The sequence below is a fragment of the Haliotis rufescens genome, unplaced genomic scaffold (genome assembly GCF_023055435.1).
Source record: "Haliotis rufescens isolate VD_foot unplaced genomic scaffold, xgHalRufe1.0.p SCAF_7, whole genome shotgun sequence".
In the NCBI taxonomy this organism is placed as follows: Eukaryota; Metazoa; Mollusca; class Gastropoda; order Lepetellida; family Haliotidae; genus Haliotis; species Haliotis rufescens.
The window spans coordinates 7281924-7305501 of record NW_025964361.1 but is presented as its reverse complement, the minus strand read 5'-3'; the positions used below and the strand labels follow the sequence as shown (position 1 = coordinate 7305501).

At 40.2% G+C, this 23578-nt stretch overlaps 1 pseudogene; it reads right to left on the bottom strand.

Annotated features, from left to right (window-relative positions):
- Positions 1-156: 156 nt before the first annotated feature.
- LOC124144489 lies at positions 157-22573 on the bottom strand (annotated as a pseudogene).
- Positions 22574-23578: the final 1005 nt, after the last annotated feature.

Sequence of the window (23578 nt, the reverse complement as noted above, 5' to 3'; positions counted from 1 at the left end):
ATGGTTAAGTTCCCACTGCATCGCATATGAAACCATACAGGTATACCATCTACATAAAGCATTGTCTGATAGCGAGGATACTGGATCTCTACATAAACAGAGTGACCCATTTAGTCAGTTGACTGCACTTTGCAAAATACGACAAACTCGTTAACCTTTCTTATTCATGCGTTTATTTTATATTAAACTGTCGCATCGGTCTTCTCCATCCTTACGCCTGAAAATATATATCAAGGCATTTTAAGTGAGTCAAACAATAATCATCATTTATCATTCACTTTATAAAGTAGATACGAAGGTCATTTCAGTTTAAGCAGTTCGTAGTTGAACAAATATAATTTCTTAAACAATAAAGATGTCGATTGTTTGAAATTGTGTAAATGTTCATTGAATCTATAGATATAGTATGTTTGTATTTTTTTATAATTATATATAATGTCTACCTATGACCTTACCTGGGGACAGCACTTGTCACACACATTACATATGGTTGCCTTCTTGAGACTTCGGGTTTGGTAGAATGTGGCACCTTGGCTACCTGAGAGAGACATACCAATCACTCATCAACTTTTATTTGGATATCAATAAAATATAAACAGTTATGTTCCAATTAGACAGCAGACCTAACATACCCAGACATGTTATATACCCATGTATAGTTGTACCTTTGTCAATTACAATTTCACGTGAATACTGCAACAGGTGTTAACATTTCTAATTCAATATTGGCTAATCTCCTAAAAATACAGTAATTGTATAAACAGTTTACTTCCATGAAATGATCACATTATATCTCGTAAACATAAATTATGATCCTCTTCAAAAGTACCAACAGTTAATCAAGTGCTTGATCTCCGTACTTACTTGGCTGGTAGTAGTCATAGACCGTGACGTAGCTGGGCTGGTTGTTCGTCACCATGCCGGTTCTGGTGGAGAGGACATCGAAACAGATGGAAGTTGTGCCGATCTGAAATATGTTACATGTGATGATCAGATTGATTCTCATGAATGACTTTAGTCTCTCAATACTGGGATAAGATACACATATCAAGTTGAACTCACTTCATCAAAGTAAACAACGACGTTCCTGCCTCGTCTTTCAACTCTTTTTAGGCCAGCGACGTTCCCAATTGACGTCATATCCGGATCAAAGCCTGATTGGATCGATATTTCCATAACCGCCATGCCACTTGATCCTTTCTTCAACCACCTAATCGAGAAAAGATTTAAAACACTTTTTTAAAAGCGTTGATCATACTGCAAAGGGTTTTATCGCTGCTATTAATGTATAATGACTTTTTAGATCAACCAACCATGTGTGGATTCTTGGTTCCCGATAACCTCTGCTGGTCGTAAGTGACCACTAAATGGCTTGATGACTCATATTACCAATAGCTGGTTAGTCTGATACTGACCATATATTTACAGAAATGTTTTACAAACCGCCATCATTTAGTAACAAGCAACAAACAAGCAACTGCGAGATGTGCAATGTTGGCATGTCCTTACTTGGTGCAGGTCATGAGTCTGAAGTTGTTGATGGTGTCATCAAGCAGCACGGTGTTGATGTCAAAGGATGGGTTTCCGATCTCAGGCTCCACGTTGAAGAACACATCAACCTTGACACGGAAGGATTTCATCCTTTATTATTTTGTATTCGGAGAGGGGTGGGGATAGGTGGGGGTGGGGATAAAGCATGATGTTTACGAGCACATTGTTTCAAACACGCATTCGTTTACGTTAAATCTTAAAATCATGTATAAATAAATAATTTAATTTAGTAAATTGGTAGCACAGTTTTTACATGCAAATGAAGCGAAGAATTTCTTTAGGAGGATAAAACCTGAGGACAAGTTTCTCTCTTCTGGAACAATTTTTGTCAAAGACATCACTATATTTTAATTTATTTAAATTCAAATGTTTATTTATGTGAGCTCATTGACCCACATGAAGTGCAAACAATACAATGCAGGATTATTTTACAAAAACATTAAAATGTTTTGTACATTTCTGCCCTTTAAGGCATATTTAAAATATAATATAACGTATGTTTATCTTGGTAATTGGGAGGGCACGGGTGGCCAAGTCGTCTAAGGCGCCGTGTTAGGCTATGCAGTCCCTTGGGTACGCCAGAAACATATGATTGTGGGTTCGAATCCCGCTTCGCCACGATTATGTTTCTAGGTTTTGACAGCACCATACCTGTGCTCGTGGGTTTTACCGAAGTGGTAAACGTCTGGGACCTGTATCACTTCGGGCTTCCCTCCCACTTTAAGCTGTCATGCCGTGATATAACTGGAATACTGTTAAAAGCGGCGTTAAACTCAAACTCACTCACTCACTTGATAATTGGTGGGTGCCATAAGGAGAATAAATTGATATCTCACCTCTGCATAAGCAACGCCTTTACCAGTGGCGGCGAGAGATACTTCCTTCGGGAATGACGTCAGCTGTGGAAAAACACGAGATATACTGAGGTACATCCTGGACTTGTACCTTTAGAGAGTGTGTGTGTGTGTGTGTGTGTGTGTGTGTGTGTGTGTGTGTGTGTGTGTGTGTGTGCATTGCCCCATTTTGTGCAACCACTGCTTTTGAGAAGTTCATTTCAGTTGCGATTAAAAACTTGATACATGAAGGTATTTGTTAGACTTCGATATGAGCTATTTAAAAGCCTACCTCTCTCGTCTGCAGAACCAGTGCGTTGCTGTCAGTCACAGACACGTGTTGGTTGTTACTTCCGCTCTTGATGTCAACCTCTACGTGGAAATCGGAAGTATGCGCACGGCGTGCGTAGTCAGTGAGAGCGTGCAGTGCCACCATGGTGTCCTATGAATCCATATGATTTCAGATTCAATGAGTTGACATTAAAGTATAGATAATTAAACACAGATGTGGGGAGAGTCATACAGTGTCCGATTGCTACATCGCACAAATTATACACGAACCTTCCTTTCCTCTTTATACTGATCGACGTGGTGCGAATCCCTGCTTCGCCTGTATTATGATCTGCGGTATGTCGTCGCTATGTCTGTTCTATTTGGGTTTGTTTGTGAACCAAACGTCTGGGACCTGTGTCACTTTAGAATGCCTTTCCCACACTAAGCTTAAACACAATGTTCCAAATGAATTACTTTTCAGCCAACATATGATAAACCCAATTCATTCATTCCAACCAGATCAAGCTAGGTCTGTTGCAAGTAGAATTGCTAACTTTTTTTGACCTCTCAACATTTGACTTACGTGCACATTAGACCACTGACCTGCGTTGAGGAGAAGCCACCATACGGGTTCCTCTGGGACATCAGCCAGTTCGTGATTGGAAGACCTCCCTTCAGATCACCGCGTGCAGAGGACGCCAGGAGGGCATAAGCCGTTGTCTGGATGTCAATTGCCTGGGCACGTGTGTGTGGAGGAGACCATTTTGTGTAGTAACTGGAGGAGACTGTAGTGGGTTCGATCCAGTGTTTGAGTGTACCTGATAGGGTGCAAAAACAATATCATGAGCACACCTCTTCAGCAAACATACCATGTTGTGTCAAAGACATCAAAACAACATACAGACAACATAAAGACAATGTACCTGAGGGATTCATTTGATCTTGCTTTTCAATCAGGCTGATAAGGCTGACAAATAAGAATGTAGTGAATTTGTGTGATCAATTTATTAATAATTTACCTTGAACCTCAGCTGCAGCGTTGAGTTTGTTGAATGTGACATCTGCTACCGAACTCCCGGCCTCTGACAAGGCGTAGCTAACAATGGCGAGAGTGAAGGGGTCCGTGATGGAGGGGGCCACTAACTCCAGGTAATTCGCGGCATTCACGGTGGCGTTTCCCAGCGTGTACTGATTAATCTATTCATAGAAATGTCTATGTTTTTGGTGTGTAAAGCCCATTTCTAGTGTACCCTGCTGTGATATTGCTGGAATATTGCTAAAAGCGGCGTAAAACCATACGCACTCACTCACTGCTGTTGTTTATTTCTGATGTTTTATTGTTTTATTTGTTTGGGACAGCCATGACTACATTCAGTTATCGCATTACAAAGCCATGCTTGTCGTAAAAAGCGACTAACGGGATCAGGCTTGCTGACTCGATTGATTCATGTCATCGAACCCATTTGAGTGGATCGATGCTCATGATATTAATCACTGGATTGTCTGGTCCAGACTCGATTATTTAGAGACCGCCGTCATATAGCTGGAATATTGCTGAGTACAAAGCCTTAGAGAACAGTGACTCGTACTTACTCCATAACCACTAATGTCTTGGTTCTCAATGAAGGCGAGCAGCGCTATGGCAGTCAGTGAAGCTTTGGAGCTCTAAAATTAAACAAAGAAACACAATCCAATATGACATACATCAGACACGTGCAGCCCTAACTAATTGTATGTCATGTCAGTGTGAAAGCAGTAGTTCATTTGTAGTCAGTTTCTCTTGACTGCACAATTTGTATGGACGCTTATTGAGTGAATAGTGACCACAGCAAGTACCTTCATCTGTCTGTCAAACACAAGTCCAGGCTCAATTAAGGACCCATCCAAATTCTGCCTGTCTGTCATCCAGCTGAGTGCCCGTCCTAGAGTCTGGTTGCCCACAAAGATGTAGGGTCTGGCCTGATGGAAAGTTCGAGCTACAATGCAGTCAGCCTGAGGATCATTAACCAAGGTGGAATGTTAAAATCAAGCCAATATGAAAAATAAAAGAAACTGTTTAAAATTCATTACACAAAGCAATTTCAAAATTGCTCTTTCTCGTTTTCGTTTACGTTGTCATGATCTGAAAATGGAGCATGGGCGTATCACTTCAATATACCTAGAAATGTAAGAAAATGTAAACTGTAGCTTAAACAGCATTGAAAATGCATTCCTCTTTCTTAACTGTGTCCAGCATATGCACATTTACGACAACTATACATCAACACTAAGTCTTATCTTCATCTTATATCAATAAATTTAACATTTTGATGTCATTGGCAAACATCATTACAAATTTAGCAAAATATTTGTAGTATGGACATATTGAAAGAAAGGTACGGTTTACTGTAATTTCGCCTGTAACTTTTGTACAAAAGGGCCTGTGGCCTAAAATCACTTAAATAAAATGATTGATTGATATATAAAAGAAGACTGTGAGTGAAAACTGCAGAACGTGTGACTTGCGTTTGAGAGGAGGCAACTTCTGTTGTAAGGGTTTGTTAAACTCACCACATGTGCCCAGCCTCATCTCTGTTACCGAAAGGACTGAATGACCCATCATTTCTCTGATAGGCCAGTTCCCTCTGGTATCCTGATGTAAGACAGAGGAAAATATCTAATGTCTCATGGAGAAAGAGTCAGCCAGCTTTGGAATATATGAAAGCTCAAGGCATGAGAGAAACCTTATTTATCCTTAGGGTATGCATGATCTTATAAATTACACATAAATTACAAAATATATGAGAATTAGACGTGTTGATTCCAACAATTTCATGTTCGAAAGTTATCCATTATTGATAAACAAAAGCGGCAAATCCTTTCCATAATTATAAGAATTTTGACTTGATCAAAGCATCTATTTAAGAATCACTATCAAATGGTGATGATACAATGTGTTCGCAAAAATATTTTTAGGTTTATATTCTTACATACAGAAATACGTGAAAATTCTCTTTGTGATATAATGTCTTTTTTTAATAATTCGAAAATCAATACATATTTTTACTCAATGACGCTATTTCAGAAAGTATAAATGTTATGCTAAAGTGAGTAAAGGTCAAGTTCACATTCATTTCCCATTATTCATCTCAGTGAACCGCCCCAATTAATACATCGAATAAAGATTTTGCAGCAATATTTTTGTTTACAGAAACTTCCATTCGTCATGAACCATCCACAAAATTTAAAGCTATTGGGACTATTTGGAAATAGTTTATTGTGCAATATGGCATAGGTGTATGGAACTAATGATAACTAGTTCCTCCATGGTGACCTCATGTATCAGATCACATCCATAGCATTATCAATTACATACAGTATGAATCATAGTCTTACCCAGCTCGAGATAGTTCATGATCCTCGATTCCAAGGCAGGTGTGATTTGTTTGGTTGTGTACAGGTAATCGGCAACATATACATCTGGTGCAAAGTTCATCATGTTTTGTTCACCACATCCAGTCGGTAGTGCCAGAAGGCTTTCCAAATTGTCAAGGCTTGCGCCGATCAAGTCACCTGGATTATAGACAATGCCATAATGTCATTTCACTATTGTAGAAAACACTGTGACACAGTAAATGAGGTATAATAAAAGTTAACTAAATGTGTTTTATCGCCATTATGTTGATAATATATCCTAAGTGCAACGTCACTATAACTATTGTGCACTGATCTTTTGCTGAAATATCAACTTTAGTTCTTATCATCGCTCATACATTAAATCACATAACATTGCTGCCTGTGACTGAGCAAGTATGTGACGGACATGTTTCATTCATGCCGGTTACAGGCCAAAAGCTAAAATTATTAATTAAATCTAAGACATCCATCCAAAACATGTTGCTTAGATGACCTATGGGAATAATTGGATCTTGTACTTCATCATTTTTATCCTCTAAGTATTTTGTCGATACATCTGTTGATAAACACATCTTGACTAAAAGTGAAACTGTGCATGGTCCATCTGAAGATAAGTTATTTCCCTAAAGGCTTCATTCAAAATCAAAATAAACAACGTACATAAGGGAAAATGTAGCTGCTTTCAGTGTTGCAATCAAGGAAAGGGAAATATATAACTACAAACACCTTCACTTATATCTATTTTAATATCAATTAAACTCTTTTCAATTATATTTTTTTAATAGTTGAGAATAATCTTACTTCTAGATAAATGGCAATATTGCATTTGACATTCGTTTCTGTATACCAGATGTTAATAAAATCAACAGAATATGACCATAATCAAAAGAAATATTCATTGTGAGAGTCCATTGTACGTTTCCGACTATGTCATAGTTTTATGAAACACTATTAAATAGTGATAATGCCAAGTGATCGCGAAAAGGTGAGCGTATCCTGCCCCACCATGTCCGATTCATATACACAAAGAAACAGGACAGCAAAAAGGGGGTAAAATAGGTGCCCATGGTTATGTCATCTTCTATTTGTTGCGCCCCTTCTGACACTGACTGAGATAATTAAAGGCGTTGCTATTGTAGCCTACCTGTTACTTTGACCCTAACTTTCTCTGATCCAGTTACGGCCTCTGGAGGAAGTGAAAGCGCCACCTGTTGGTTGAAGTCAGCACCGCCTGGTGTCAATTCAATGAAGACAGGTGTGTTATATTCCTTGGGGATGCCTTCGACCTGGAAGGATACAAAATATAGACGTTTTAAATACAAATACGTATTCTTGTTATAGTAACACTATCACTGCAAGTACATTATTTAATCTTACATTTTATTTTGTTTCTGGCCCCAAGTATGTACTTTTGAGAAAACAACTTGCCTCACATATGTATATCACGTGTATTATTCATTTTGTTACAAAAAGGTTACCTGGACATTTAGTTGTCTCCTGACAGCATCAGCAGCTAGTGTTGTTCGTGCTGACACCTCGATGTCGATAGCTCCCAGAGAGGATGGAATGATGGGGAAGTACACAGTCTGAGGCTCGTTGGATTTCACCTGGAGGGAGACAGGGAATAGTGAACTAATAGTGAGTTTAGGCATACACATTGTTCTGAATAATTACAGAAGCACAGTTTGACAGATGCGATCGAAGCGAATGTTTACTGAAAAGAAGGAAGGATGGCATACTATTCAATGAAACGAGGAACGAATTACCCAACAAAGAAATATTGAAATCGTTCCTGAATTTGAATCCAGTTACACAGACAGTTCCTCGGTTCCACCATCATGTATCAAGAAATTTAGCATTATACAGTACATCCAAAATTAAGACATGGCGATATTGCCTTAAATTACATTCATTTAGAAAAGGGTACAAGCGAGGATCCAAACTGCTGTTGCAGCAACCCAGCAACTCATAAATTCTATCCATTAAACCATTGCCATTGCCATTGTAAAACAGCTAGAAACGAACTCATACACTCACTATTGTTAATAGTTTATGTTAACATTGAATTGATGGTATATTGGTAATGCAGCATTATGAAATGATGATGATGTACATACATACAAGAAGACTTCAACAAGGTTCCATTGACCTATGTAGGTGTAAATACGTTTATCGTTTGCATTTAATGTATCAACTGTAAATCTATAGAAGAAATCGATCTGTGTTATGGTATGTTGTTCCCAGTCCTTTTGTGTTTCAAGAGAAGAAGATATGTATATAATAAACAGAACTTACTTACACTAAAAATATTCATGAACACCAGAAAGACAAGACTAATTAAGATATAATGTAAAACTGTTTTGCCCTGAACCACCACCAAGGCTGTATCATCTTGTCAACCTACCGTGATGTAATGTGTTTGGTCCTCAGATTTCTGACTGGTCTTGCCAGTGCTGTCCACTGCCACGTTGACGTAGTCAGCAGAAGTTGGCAATGACACCACCACCTGAATAACATGTTGGAATTATATCATAACATAAATACATGTCCAATAACGTAGATAGATGCCTTGATTAAACTCTTAATGATGGTGTTGGACAGAAATGGAACCATATTTCAATGGTGACTAAGGAAACTGTACAGTAAGAACTCACATCCACGTCACTGGGCAGGTAGTTGAAGATACTGGCTTCAATGACGACCTGTTCTCCACGTAACACCGAGGCAGGCATGGACAGGCTGACGAAGAAAGGCCTAAAGACACGCAGCTGAAAAAAGGAAATTTTCAGGAATGCAAGTTAGGAGATGAAGTGTTTTCAGATTTGTGAATGTCAATGAGTAAGGAGAAGAAAGGTACATGTCTAGAAAATATTCATATGCTATGAAAAGTCCAAAATGCTTCGGAGATCACAATCCTGTTTAACAACATTTCTGAACCAACCAGATTGTAGCACACACTGCATTCTAATTCATTTGACAATGCTATTATAGCTATGTACAGGTAACAATTGATGTGAAATGCCCGATTGCCCATGACTACCCATTCTTTTCCAGCAATACACAAAGAAGACTGCTTGAACTTGAGGTGTAAGAGAGATGAAAGTGAACTGATGGCCATGTCTAAAGAAAGTAATGTGACATCTCGGGCATCAAACACGCTTATTATTTGTAAGAACGGAGATATAAGATTATAATATACAAGAACAAATTTTATACAAACTGTAATTTGGTACCTTTGTGGTGGATGGGGCTACACCAAGTCCTGTGGCAGAGTTGACAGCAAAGGCGCTGGCGATCCAAGAGGTGATAGTGTCAGGCACGGTGGTACTGATGGTGGCTTTACCGTCAGCTCTGAATAAAGTAAATGTGTTGTTGAATAGATGAAGAATTCAATTGTTAATAACCAGTTTGCACAGGACGGAATACATAAAAGTATAATGAACTAATACTCTCTACAGTGGTATTTCGTAATAACTCGTTGATTTATCTTGATATATAGAGAACACTACACTCATTCTCGTAAGATACCATAGAAAGTTAACTGATGGCACAACATTATCACCCCAAGTAAGTCTAGATATAAGACCAGATAGTTTAAACTGACTTCATTTCACCACGCTTATCCATTTACGTTAAATCAAATTGAAAGTTGCGAAAGTGGTCGGTTGCGTCACGTTCATGTGTAGTCGTACGTTGTAAATGGATATAGCTCGATTATATAATGTCTGTAGAAGCCCTATGCATAACCTATATAGAGTGCAAACCGAATTTGATGCGTGTGACTATCCTGTTTGGTAAAAACGTGTTTGTAAATATCTCTCGCTCTCTTGAGATTGCTTCAGTTCTGCCATGTAGTTGCAAAATGAATGGTCTCGCGATTTTTTATGAATGAAAAAAGCAGTCCTGGTGTGATAGAAGTCACGGTTATCCAATCAAAACGAATAAAACAAGGTCAACCTTGTACGACACACGTGTGACAGACGGATTTAGTATCTTACCACCTGTATCTTCACCACGTGGGTAATAATATTAACACTTACCCCACTGTCTTGTTAACCCAGAGCCATGTTTCTGGGAAGTTCTTTCGAACTCTTTCCACCTCCTTAAAAACCCCAGGTTTTCCAGGTATTCCCGGAAGAGCAATAGGTTGAACTGCGGAAATAAGTTGTTGTTTTTTAATTGCAACACATAACAGAAGCAGACACGATGACGTGTAACTTCAAGAGTTCAGTTTGTTATTATTATAGCTTAGTCTACATTTTCTGCCTGTTTTGTTCATCGAATACCTTAAATGAATCCTGCATGCAGTCGTTATCCTACACTTCTCTCCAGTGGTCAGGACAATATTGAGTTAGATAACGAACAATACACAAAACGTCCCTGAGCCTCATGACATTCACTAGACCAATACACTTCAAATGCAGTAGAGGTCCAGTTGGGTTTCAATCCTGCCATTTCTTTAATTCATATTTATATATCAGGTATGATATATAGAGGTTATCGCGCGAGTCTGTTTCGGGATGGTCAATATCCTGCATTAGGATTAAACATTGTATTTAGCGAGCCTTGGCGAGGGTGATTGCTTTCCCTTGAATGCGCGCATTAATATTTATTACGTCACAGGGTGAGTGATGTGTCAGTTGGACAGTGACAGTAGCCAATATAGTTCCAACTGAAATCTGTTTCTTATACAGTGGCGAAGCAACATACACGCAAAACAACAATTGATTTTAATTGCCTTTCGCGGCAATCCATTGGTCTGTCCGCTAGAGTAACTGCCCTTTGTCTAACCCTAGTCTATGAGACGTCACGGCCACGGTCTCACAGTCAGACAGTCGGTCTGTCCTGTCATAGCGTTAAGAAGTGTAGTCAGATGTACACACAGCGACAAAACGAAACAAGGTAACAATTCAAACATATTTCGGCCAAATCCAACTATTTTAATTTGTGGAGAAGATTTCAAGCCGCAGAGGTCTACAAGCACATATATGGCTACTGATCCCGCTTGGCTAGGCCTCGTGCCCTCGCAAAATTATTTCGAAATTTATATCTCCAAAGTTGCCAAATCTTAAAAAATGCCTTAGCTACGTCACAGTTAGACACTGATTTTCAGTATATTAGACTGTTCTTTTGATAATGATAGCAATCATCCCTGTCGTTTATCCAGATTCCCGATGGTTAGTTCTGACTCGATCGCCGAATGACGAGGGCGACGCCATATTTGTTTATTAACAGTGAAAGTAATCCCTCCTTGACCCTTGATATTTGATCTCTATCCGCATATGACCCCAATGGATATCGTTTTTATCCGTTGGCTTTATCCTGCCGAGAAACCTACGCATTATACGATAAAAGTTTATTCTTGTTATATTCATAATACCTCACACTGAAACGGGGTCGGAGGGCTAGTCTTGTGCTTAAAGCGTTCGTTTGTCACGCCAAAAGCCCCGGTTTGATTCCACAAATGGGTATAATGTCTGAAGCCCATTTCTCCCGCCGAGACATATTTGCTAAATTCACAACTGACAGAAATTGCACGTTAATGTTACTGTCCCCTTAGTTGTCTTAAAAGCAGTAACTCTCAGCTGATGCGTCCTCTTATTTAGAATGTGGCTTTATAAATATGAGATGAGCAATTATAAAAAATAAGTCATCTTCATCACCTCTATGATCGTAGTTGTAGTCGTAGTATTTAGCATCCGTGATAACGAGAAGTCCAGCATCCTGGAAAGAAGTTCCACTTGAGAAAGGGGTGTTTTTAATTTCATTAAACCGTATGATCGCCATCAAAGCTTGATGCTTTCTTATTCATAAAATTAGATGGATGGATGGATGGATGGATGGATGGGTAGATGGATGGATGGATGGATAGATAGATTACAACAGGATACATATAACTGAATAAATATAAGTTGGAGATATATATTAGTTTATGAAAGAGATACAAGTCATATTACAGATCGTAATCAGAAAACATCGTCACCTACCGAGAAGACGTCAGAAGCTTTTTGAGAACTACTAGAAATGGCAAAGACTTCCGGTGAGAATTCTCCATCAGTTTCTCCGGAGCTGTACGTCTTCAGTTCTTCAAGTACCTGTACATGTAACAGGAAGTCAGATAAGTTGGTTACTGATGTAGGGACATACTAGTAGATTAAGGATGAAGCACATGCGTTTATATACTTCGACTCAGTTTCTTATCTAATCAGCTGTGGTATTGGTGGACTCTATGAACTCGACAAAGAAATACTTGTGCTCTTGCCTTATCTGTGGTGATGTCATTGCCGGACTTGAGAAGAAGAACACTTTGGTCGACAGCCAGGAGGTTGACAGATGACATAGGATCAGCGCTGACCAACACATCAATGTTTTCATGAGGCTTAGATTCGTTGCGACTGAATTCAATGGACACCTGAAATAGTGTTGAGAGGCTGGTCAAAAAATCTTGACTAATAAGCCTAGATTAAGCCGTTTATAATTGTAAAATTTCACAAAAACTATGGTATGTTAGGTAATTTGATTTGATCTTTTTTTCAGGCTACCTTGTTGTCGAAGACGTCATCCACACTGAAACTAAGGCTATCAGCCACAACCTCCCCAGATTTCTTGACGTAGTAAGCGATGATATGAGCTTCTGGGGCCATAGTCGCAGAGATGGGAACGTTGAAGTGGACGGGGTTTTGTCCTCCCACACTAACTTGATCAGTTATGTCAACAGTCCCCCGGGATAATACCTGCATGCACAAAATGTACACACTGGCAAACAGCAGTAAAAATATACAAAAAATATTAACAATTTAAAAAAATATGGTTTATACAAGTGTTTGGAACATAATGTTACAGAGATAAGTGTGACACGGAGGATGCCTGGCAGGGTTGTGGTTGGGACTTTTTTATATTTATTTTTTATTTATATATATTGGGGCTTGGGCTGGGTTTGTGTGTGTTCAGAATAATGTGTCCCTTTGCTATGCCAGTATCCATGTGCGGAGGTTTCAATTCCCAGTAACTCTCAGATTATGATCCTTGATCACCTGAAGCCTCATAAAATACTAGGAACTGAAGTGGCAATAAAAACAAACACAATCACTCAAATATTATCTGAGATGCTTATAATCCTTTCTTGTCAACGTTCAATAGCTGAAGTTGGATCTGCATTATTTATACATAGTCCTTTGGAATATTAATTCGAATGTTTAGCCTAATTCAATTACACTTGAACATGAAAAATCCGGCCGCATTAAGACAAATAGTGTTACTCTGTATTGAAAGATTACCTCAAACGTAATGAATGGCACATCTTCAGTCAATTCGATGCTAAACGTAGCTGCCTGACCAGCCTGAAATGACATAACATGCAATGTTGAAAACAAATTAGAGAATAAATTAAGTTACATGGACAGTTAATATTTACATGACAAATATAAACTAAGGGACCACCGAGGGATTGGGGGTGGGGTGAAGGAGAGTTGTGGTCGTTTTTCTAAAGAAATTACATTGTCGCAGGAGATTCATGGAGAAAACAACTTCAGATCAAACAGAAAGGAAATATATAAAATACATTGTTACAAGATATTTTTTCCCAAACAAGTATCACCTCTCTGGATATCAAATTGTCGGGGCCTCAGAATACTATGTGAGATATATTGTGCTTACCCTGAGACCCTTGTTGGTGAGTGTCAGCTGCAGGAAGTTGCTGCTGAGGGAGTGCTTCCGCTTGACAGTCAAAGTATCAGATATTTCTTTGTAGTGGACCTAGAAGAAATAATATAAGTGTATTCATATTGAGGGTGCAAGAGCAAAGTTTGTATGTCGTTTACAACTCTAGACTACCAGTCGTAGTTGTATGTGTGCGTGTAAGCGAGCGTGCGTGTATGCGTGCGTGCGTGTGATCGTTTCCTGTTTCATTCGCTTGCATTTTCATAAGACATATATGCCAATTTTAGAATATCAGTTACAGTTGCAATGACGGCCAAAGGACAGGGTTTAAACCTCTTTCATCTCCCCTAAGAATTGTAAAATGTAAAATCTTTTGGATATAAGTTGTAGATAAAGTATTGGAGAAAAGTTGGTGTTTTTAAAAAATTCATCTTCTTTAACGTATGTTCTTAAGGTTGCCAAGATAATGGGGTTTTTTCTAATATCATACTATCATGATTGGTAATTTGCACTTCATTTTTTGTTTTGCAATTTTGAGATGGGGCATGACTGATCCATTGACCTAATACACCGAAAAATCTCGGAGTTACTTTTGAGATACGATGGTCACTGATGAATCAGAGCCATACCTGTAACACCCAGTGTCATTTACACTTATGTCTTAGTACATTTGGCTAAGACACTATGATAAACAGAAAACATATATAGTTTAGATTATATTAAACTCTCCAATTGACTCGCTCACTCCAACATAATTGAATCATGGTTATAAGATAGGTGAAAGTAAAGTACAACTTGGTCGAAATAACACCTTGACATCAATACTGGTGGTGTTCTCGGGGATACGCATGTCCACAGGGATGATGCCAGAGGCAGGGATTGTGTAGTGTTTGGGAGGCAGGCCGTAGTTGCCAGTGAAGGTTGAGTAGGAGAACTCGGACTGGTCATCTTGGACAATACGGTATGTGACACAGGTGTACACCCCCACAGGGCTGGTGATGTCAGTCACAGGGCGGCCATCTTGTTGGGAAACCTTGATCTGCAGTGCAATGTTTAAATTTAAAAGAGAGGAAGAACCCTTTCTAAAATTTATAGCAGAACTACCGTACAATTTATTGCTATTTTGAATATTACTGGAATATCTGTTAAGTATATCGTGACATGTCACTCACAAAGGCCGTGTATGGTAGTTTGGGTGAGAATGTTTTAGGGCTTGAGTTGAGGACTTCAATCTTGTAGGGGTATTGGTGGTACTTGACAGTGTTGGTTCCGTTCAGCCTCACTCCGGTTAGTCCCTCCTTCACGATTGCCACAACGACGACAATTTCCTCATTTAAATAGCGCTGGAGACGCATGATATCAGCCATCGGAATCTCAAATTTGGCTTCCCCATCAATCTGTGATTAGATATAAAAACTACACTAGTTTTTGTCACTGCTTTTCAGCATCATGCCACTTTGTCATATTGCCTCACAAACTAATTGTACCTCATCTGTATGTTAATTTGGCTGGAGAAAAATTTCAGGTGTGAAATATTAAAAAGAACAAGTTTGTTATTGCATCTTTAGCAATTTCAAGATATAGGGAGTTGTCAGCATAGATCTGATTGTAAATGCACACGCAGATTCACAAATTGCCCCCTACGTAACAAATGTACCCAAACCTTTATGCCACGTATACATATTGTATCATGGTACCTTCAATGTAAAATTAATTCTGGAACTGGAGAACAATGAGCATGAACAAAGGGCCAGATATCTTCACCTCTAACAGTTAGAATAAGCTCCCCTGCAAAAAATATTAACTTGAAGTATACAAATTCGTTACATATCCTGATTCTACACTCGCCTTTGGGTATTTAATGTTGTTAAAAAAGAATACCATGAGGCCAAAAATAGATTTAGTAACCACATACCGGAAACGCCAACTCGACATATTTGGGAGGTTTTCCACAGTAGTCATTGCCGACGTTCATTTGTGTATGTAGCTCCACCATCCCTTTCACTGGCTTGCCGAATGTGTACCTGGTATGTACAAGAAAAAATCCAAGTGCTTATTCGAATATGAATATGTAATGTCCTTATCAGATCAATCGGTTTCAGTCTCTTGAGATAATGCAAGGTGGTGAGTGAGTGAGTGAGTTTGATTTTACACCGCTTTTAGCAATATTCCAGCAATATCACGGCGGGGGACACCAGAAATGGGCTTCACACATTGTACCCATGTCGGGAATCGAACCCGGATCTTCGGCGTGACGAGCGAACGCTTTAACCACTGCAAGGTGGTTGTATGTGTAGAACATCAGTATGATTGAAAGCTAAGATAACAGCAAGTTTACGTTTTAGAGACTGTTTAAGAAACCTACTTGGCCTTCACTGTTCCAGATAGCTTTGTGTCAGTTGTCAGAGCAAATGAGGGAAGATCCACGCTTACTTCAAACCGAGGCAGTTCTGAACAAGAAAAAGTATTTATCTTCAATGATTTCTAATGAAATGGCAACATATTCAAGAATTAGATACAACACTGTAGGATACATTGATACAAATGAATTATTATGAATATAAAAGGATGGTGGAACAAAGATAATTATGTATATCAAACGATTTATATGGGGAATTAGTGTTGTATCAATACTTACGGTACTCAGCAACTGTAAAGTATTTAGAAGTTATGCTGTCCTCATCCTGAAGGAACATGTAACATGAACCATGATACCTTAGACAGACATGTATAATTAATGTTCATAAGGTGCCGTATTCAGTTGGTCAATGGTACTTCAGATCCCATATTACTGTTTGGGAAGATATCTCATGTGATTTGTTACAAACAGTGCCTACAGAGTTCAGAATTCACAGGGTTAGAATTTAATGGGTCAAATATCCTAAAATGAGAAGCTCGAATATCTTCAAGCTAAAAACGTCGCAAATGCAAATGTTTAAATATTCAACATTCAATAAATCAGGTTACCTGATGATAGACATGATTCGCGTAATAAAGGCATAACAGCTTTATTATCGTCATGATGTGGGTATATCTATTTCAGTACGAATAGGAAAGCAAGACATTGCTAAATAAGTCTAAAACCAACCCTCGGTTGGACGTGGATTTTCCAGTCTCCCAGAACAGTCTGATCTGCCAACTGGAACTCCACAGCCACAACACCAGAAGCGTCATGGAGAGCCGTCCACTCCTTCAGGATGTTATTGTTAGGATCCTGTACATAGTATAAAGAATACAAGACTGTCCCAGTGACGTGAAGTGGTTGTCCTCCCTCAATATGTTTGTATACCACTCATTTTCTTTAAATATTAATTATGGTGGGGTTTTCTCTATAATGACAATATAATACTTCAAGTTGGAGCTATTGTTACATCTTATAAACTTACAAAAAGACATTTGTCGAATATATACACAACCTGTCCTCTACTTCACTTATATTTGCAATTGCGGAGATGAGATAAAGAAAGAAGATCCCTTATCTCTGTGTAGTGTAAAGATAAACCATATTCTCTACATCACTCTCAGTACATCAACTATAGCCCAGGCGGGATCACGAAGGTAGATCTGTTAACACTTACATTGCAATAATTTACTGACGCAAGTATCTGTTGTCATATTATTTACATCACTCTCAGTATACCACCTACAATGAAGAGGTAAGGTCTCAATGCATTGGTATGTATGTACTATCTTTAACTATCTTGTAGTGATCAGTGTGTTAACTGTTGAGTCCCTGCATAGAATTGTTATTTTGTTTTGTTTATGTTAATCAGAAAAATTTACATTTAGTCCTAACTACTAAATGACTTTATCGCACGTATCCAAACCATTGGCTAATTACGCCCGTAACCTAATCACCCCTCGTAACTGAATCACCCCCAGGTCAGCACCCTGCACCGTGCCCGGGGCAATAGATCACGCGCAAGCGCCAACTCCCTTTGTTAAATCCGATAGTCCACCATTCGCGCACCGCCTCTCTTCAAGTACACACGTGTTTCGCTGTATCTAATCGCTAATAGTTCAATCGCTTTCGCTTTGTACTTTTTCTTTGTACACAATCGCGACCGTTTCGCCGATTACGCTTTTGACATCATCTATTTCAGCACTCGCCGTATCGCATTTATTTCGTTCTGCCCCTTAACTTCACCCTCGGGACATTTTACACTTGTGGATTACAACTTACCACCTCGACCATCCGTGATGCCTCCCAAGAGAAGAGAAACCGTCAACCACAACGCACAGCCGGTATGAACACCAGAGTCAGGCGGACTGGGCGCAATGACACAGGGGGACATCGCCAGTAAGGTATGCTGGGATTTCAATAAATTTGTTTGTACCAGGACCAACGGTAAGTACACTCACAAATGCGGTAAGTGTACCAAAAATTCCCACAGCTCTAGGACCTGCTTTCGAGGGAATGGGGTCCAACAGACCCCGTACAAGCCCAATCAGCCCGTCCCCAACAGCAAACCAGCCGCCAAGAAAGGTATATTCAATCGCCCCTTCCCCCGCGGATCTCATTGAAATGGCACCCTGGTACACCAATACGCGAAGGTCAATTACAGAGATGCAAATTATTTATGGGTAAGTTTTAGCTTTGGTTTTAAGCTCGAGTTCCAGGGAAACCGCACTGGTCGCCTTGCACAAAACTTGCGATCAGCCACGCACCAAGACACGGCACGCTACGTCAAACAAAAGCTACAAAAGGAAGTTGACCTTGGCAGGATGGCGGGCCCCTTCAAGGACCTACAAATGTGGTTAACATTTCTCACGAGTTACAATGGCATTTCAGTGTTTCAGGACCAACTATGGGTGGACAGCGATTTCCTCCAGCTGTTCTCGGACGCAGCTGGTGGGGCCGGCTTTGGGGCCTACATGCAGGGCAAATGGTTTATTGGTGCATGGCCAACCCAGTGGGTGACGGACGGAACTACGCGGGACTTAACGCTCCTGGAGCTGTTCCCCATCACACTGGCCATCGAACTTTGGGGCAAGCAACTTGCAAACAAAAAAAAAAGGTCCTCTTCTACTGCGACAACCAAGCCATCGTAGCAATAATCAACAAACAGTCTACCAAGGCCCCCAGAGTGATGAACCTACTCCGCCGCCTAATCCTGCAGTGCCTCTGATACAATATTTTGTTTAAGGCAAAGTATGTCTGTTCCACTGCTAACACTATTGCCGATGCTCTCTCGAGGTTTCAGCTCAAACGCTTCCGAGAGGCGCACCATCCGCGGACCAGAACCCCACACCTATCCCGTGCAACATATGGCTGATCTGAGGCAGGAAGCCGGGAGACTCCTACAACAATCGCTGTCTACAAGCACATGGGCCACTTACCAAACAGGCATAAATGCCTTACACCAGTTCAGGTCCACACACCACCTACAAGAGGTGTGGCCAGTTCCGCTAGATCAGGTTGTAAACTTTATTGCTTATCTGTCAGTCACTCACCACTCCCCTAACACAGTCAAGACCTACATTTCAGCGCTGTCTTCACAGCACAAATTCCGCGGGCTCACCGATTGTACAAAGCATTTCCTGGTGGGCAAGATTTTAACAGGCTTACACAAATCAGCTGGCCGACCAGACACCAGAAAACCCATCACTGCAGATCTGCTGCGGGTAGCAACAATCTGCCACACGTACGCTCGTCAGCATATGAAGCCAGACTGTTCAAGGCAATCTACTGCACAGCCTTCTTCGGCTTCTTTAGGGTTAGCGAGCTGGTCCAAACTGGACCCTCAAAACCAGGTTGTGCCATCCAGAATTTAAGTGGAAGTCAGATTGCTACAATGCCTACATACACTTACCAACAAATTTAAGGCTGCACATTTAAGTTAAATAGTCTATTCAAGGTACTTACTACACTTATTGTTTACAGTTTGGATGGTGGGCTCCAGCTACATGGCCAGGGCACGGCAGTACTTGCTCCTGATCATCGTATCCTCAATGCAGCCCAGGCGCTACTGGCATAATGCCAGGGATCCACTGAAGATCGAGGGGCTGCGGAAGAATATCAACCGCCGACTGGCCAACCGAGTCAAAGAGCTCGGCGGTGCAATTGTGCCACATCCCCAAGTCCTGGCATCAGACAAGACGTGGTACGCCTGGGAGGTCGTCCACCTCAGGATGTTTTCTCAACAGGTTAGTGTTCCTTATTAATATATAGGCAAGCTGGGCAATAATACTATCTCAGTGTATCGCGTGGCCGTGGGTGTGGGGTATCACTCTGGTGCTTTGTGGCGGGGTTCTTGTGGGCTACACTGCTAGTAACGCCTGGCGGCGGAAGTCATCTTGTCAAGCGGTAGCTGACAGTTGGGTCCGCAGCGGTAGTCGCACAATGGTTTTACTAATGGGGCCAGGCAGTGGTATCTGCTTTGGCCGGCTACCTGGGGCCGGGCAGCGGTAGTCTGACTTAGGTCAGCAGCGGGAGCTGCTTTTGGCAGCGTGGTAGTTTCCAAGCAATGGTAGCGTTTAAATATGCTACCGTGGGGGCCAGACAGCGGTAGCGGTCTCAGGCCAGCTGGTGGCCACGCTAGTGGCCATGGCAACGGTAGCATTTGGTATACACAACTAGCAGCTTAGAAGCCCACTAGTACCTGCACACCCTCGGCCATTTAATCCAATCTCATCTTGCGTTTTCTTATAGGCACGGCCATCCATAGCGTTGTGGCCCGTGCCTCTCCTTGGCATATCGCGGGATAAATGTGCAATGATAAAGGTTACAACTTACAAGAAGAGATATGTCAAACGTTCCCGCATATACTTGCAAATTGGGGTACACGCCAAAGGCACGGAAAAGCACTGGAAGGCAAATTGAATATTGTTTCATTACTTCTAAGGAAGGGCAAAACACAAAACATATTTTCGAATGCTAGCTTTGTGAAAAAATATGTAGATATTCTATTGGTTTTGTCATTCGTCAAATTGTATACCCGATTTCCTCATTAACAAAAAAAATGGTAATGATGACAGTGTGTTAAAAATAAGCATAAGAAAGGTTAGGAATGTGTTGTTTAAGTTTTAAGATGACATAACTCTGATTCATACATAGTTGCAAAGGTTACAATTGCCAGATACTCCGTAATGCTATAAATGTTTTGTGATGAGAATGAATGCCACTAACCTCAAACAAATATATACCACAGTTCAGGTAATGATTATGCTCACCCATCTGTCCAGGCTTGTACATGGCCTTGTCTGTCTGAACCATGACAGAAATAGACTTGTAGAGGAGGAAGACGCTGTCTTCTCGCTCAAACTGCAGAGCGCCGCTACCTCGTACATGCAGAACATAAGGTCCACTTACAATGTGGCTTGGAATCTGAAAATACCAAACACAACATTGACAAATACGAGTCCACAATGTTTTCAGAATATTCCTGATTTTATTTTAACAGTCATACGGGAAAACTAGACCATGCAGCTGATCTTTAGTGAAGTAATATCCTCAGGACATATTATAGATTGTTCAGAACTTAAGTCGGAGGAGCATTATAAACTCTTGTTTTGTGTACTTCACACCCAAGTCGCATACGTACAATCATAGACAGTGTGCCTGTTGTTCCTGAAATGAATACAAAAAATAAAAGTGAGTCACTACATTTATTTTGATGTTGGTTTTGACAGGATTTCATTTTTTGACAATATGTCGGCTTAATGTTTGGGGAAGGTCCCCATTAATGTAGGCCAGATACTTTTATGAACAGTTTTGGTGCGGACAAACCAATTATAAACATTATGACGAATGCAAGATATCAAAGAAAGGATGTTGTCAAACTAACCACGTACCTGTACCCCAAAGTGAAACAAATAGAGCTAACCACATGACTCAACTCTATTAATTAAGAAATGTATGTATGACGTGTGATTCATTGTGACAAAGCGAATCTGTTACCAATAAATCTAACATTACATTTTGAACTCATTCCAAATATCCCTTCCATGTCAAAAGATCCTTCCGATCACCTTTAGTAAAGTCCCCTCTGGCCATCGTTACAGGGAATCTATTGATGTTCGTGTAGTTGTTCCATATACGCTGCACTTCCACCTGGAGATGAACAGTGTCGGTGGTGTTCAAGATGTCGATGCTGACGTTGAAAGGCATCCCATGTTGCAGGTATTTCGAGGATGTAACAAGATAGGAGCCACCCGAACTAGGGTGAGAGACAACCATATGAATCTACACATCGGCCAAACCACAGTATGTAACATATGTGCTCTAAAGGGTATGTGCACAGTCTACACCTTATTTTAGATAGTGTATAGACATTGGCTTCATTTATTTGACAGACGTCAGAACTGTTAATCTTTCCACAACTGATGCCAATGTAGAGTGAGTCAGGTTAAGTGCTTTCAACAGTATTTCAGTGTCAGCTTCACATGTGAGAAAAAATCCAACTTGAAACCGATCTTAGACATTCACCACTTTTGAGAGATCCATGAGATTTGGTATGACACTGGTAAACCGAGAAATATAATTAGTACAAGATATGACCTATGGGGCGAATCTGGTTTTCGAACCTTGATCGGCACTCCCATGGGATGCAATTCTGCACAGCGAATTGCGGCACCCCAGACCATTGTGCCACCCGTCAATTCTACATTCCGATCTTTGCAGAATTCTCAGTGTCAAACATAATTGAACAAATGCCAGGAAACATACAAGTGAACACATGACCATAGTTGAGCCAATAACAATAGCTAAGAACAATTATGGATTCCATCACTCCTATTAACATTTTCTTTAATGTTTCTAATACCACAATGGCATACTCTACCTGTCCTCAGCATTGGTTATTCCAACACCGACAAGGAATAGTAACCAGAACATGGTTAAGCTGTAAAACGAATAACACCAATTAATACACAGTATGAAAACTTTAAGTGGTGAAAGTTTAGACATCATCTTTTCAGTAATAGAAACCAGAGGACATTCTTCTCTTCAAATTTATCTGAAATGGAACCAAAATGTGTTTTTTGTGCAGTTTCCCCTTTTTACAGAACCATGTTCATTCTGACTTTATATAATAAGCTACTCAAAACCTCCAAAGATAAATAATGCAATTAATGTAAAGCTCCGAACAAGTAAGTATATTCCTTGTAAATAATATTTCTCCTACAGCCTTTGGAACAAGCCATCTTATTTTTATCAGTGGTAAGTTGTGGTATATATCAGTAATTCGCTCCCTTATCAGTGGCATAAGCATTTTCTTAACATCCAACGAAATATCTCCCATCGTAAGTACTAGCCTCTGGCTCTCCTGCACTGACACCTCTTTACCCACACCCTTCAGCTCACATGTACATTGTACATCAAGTCAGCAATTGTTTACAATATCAGGTTGTACGGATAATACAGTCGTTTTGGCATGATCTAGCAGTCTTTCCAAAGAGCTTAAAACGCAACAGTTTCTGACCAACGTACCTGCTTCAATCACCTTCCTACGGAGAACGTTTGTCTTCAGAGCAAACCTGGTGATTATCAGTGACAACTGCCTATTTGCCGACTTTGTGGGTGTCTTATCTATGTAAAGTGACTTGTGTGTTGTTGTTTCCCAAGCGAGAGGCGTTGGAGACACCCACCATAACACCTACTGTTTTGATTGGACGTGTGTCCTTTGTTATACCAATAAGATTAGAACTGCTGGGGCCTTGAGTAACCTAGTGTTGAAAGCTGTGACGCCGAAGGCCCGGGTTCGATTCCCCGCAAATATACAATGTGTGAAGTTAATTCTTGGTGCCCCTTGCCTTAATAATGTTAATATTGCAGAAATTATGCTGAAAGAAGCGTAAAACCACACTCGCTCACTCACTGACTCATTCACTCATGGTGCTATGGTTAATTAGTCCCACATTTATGC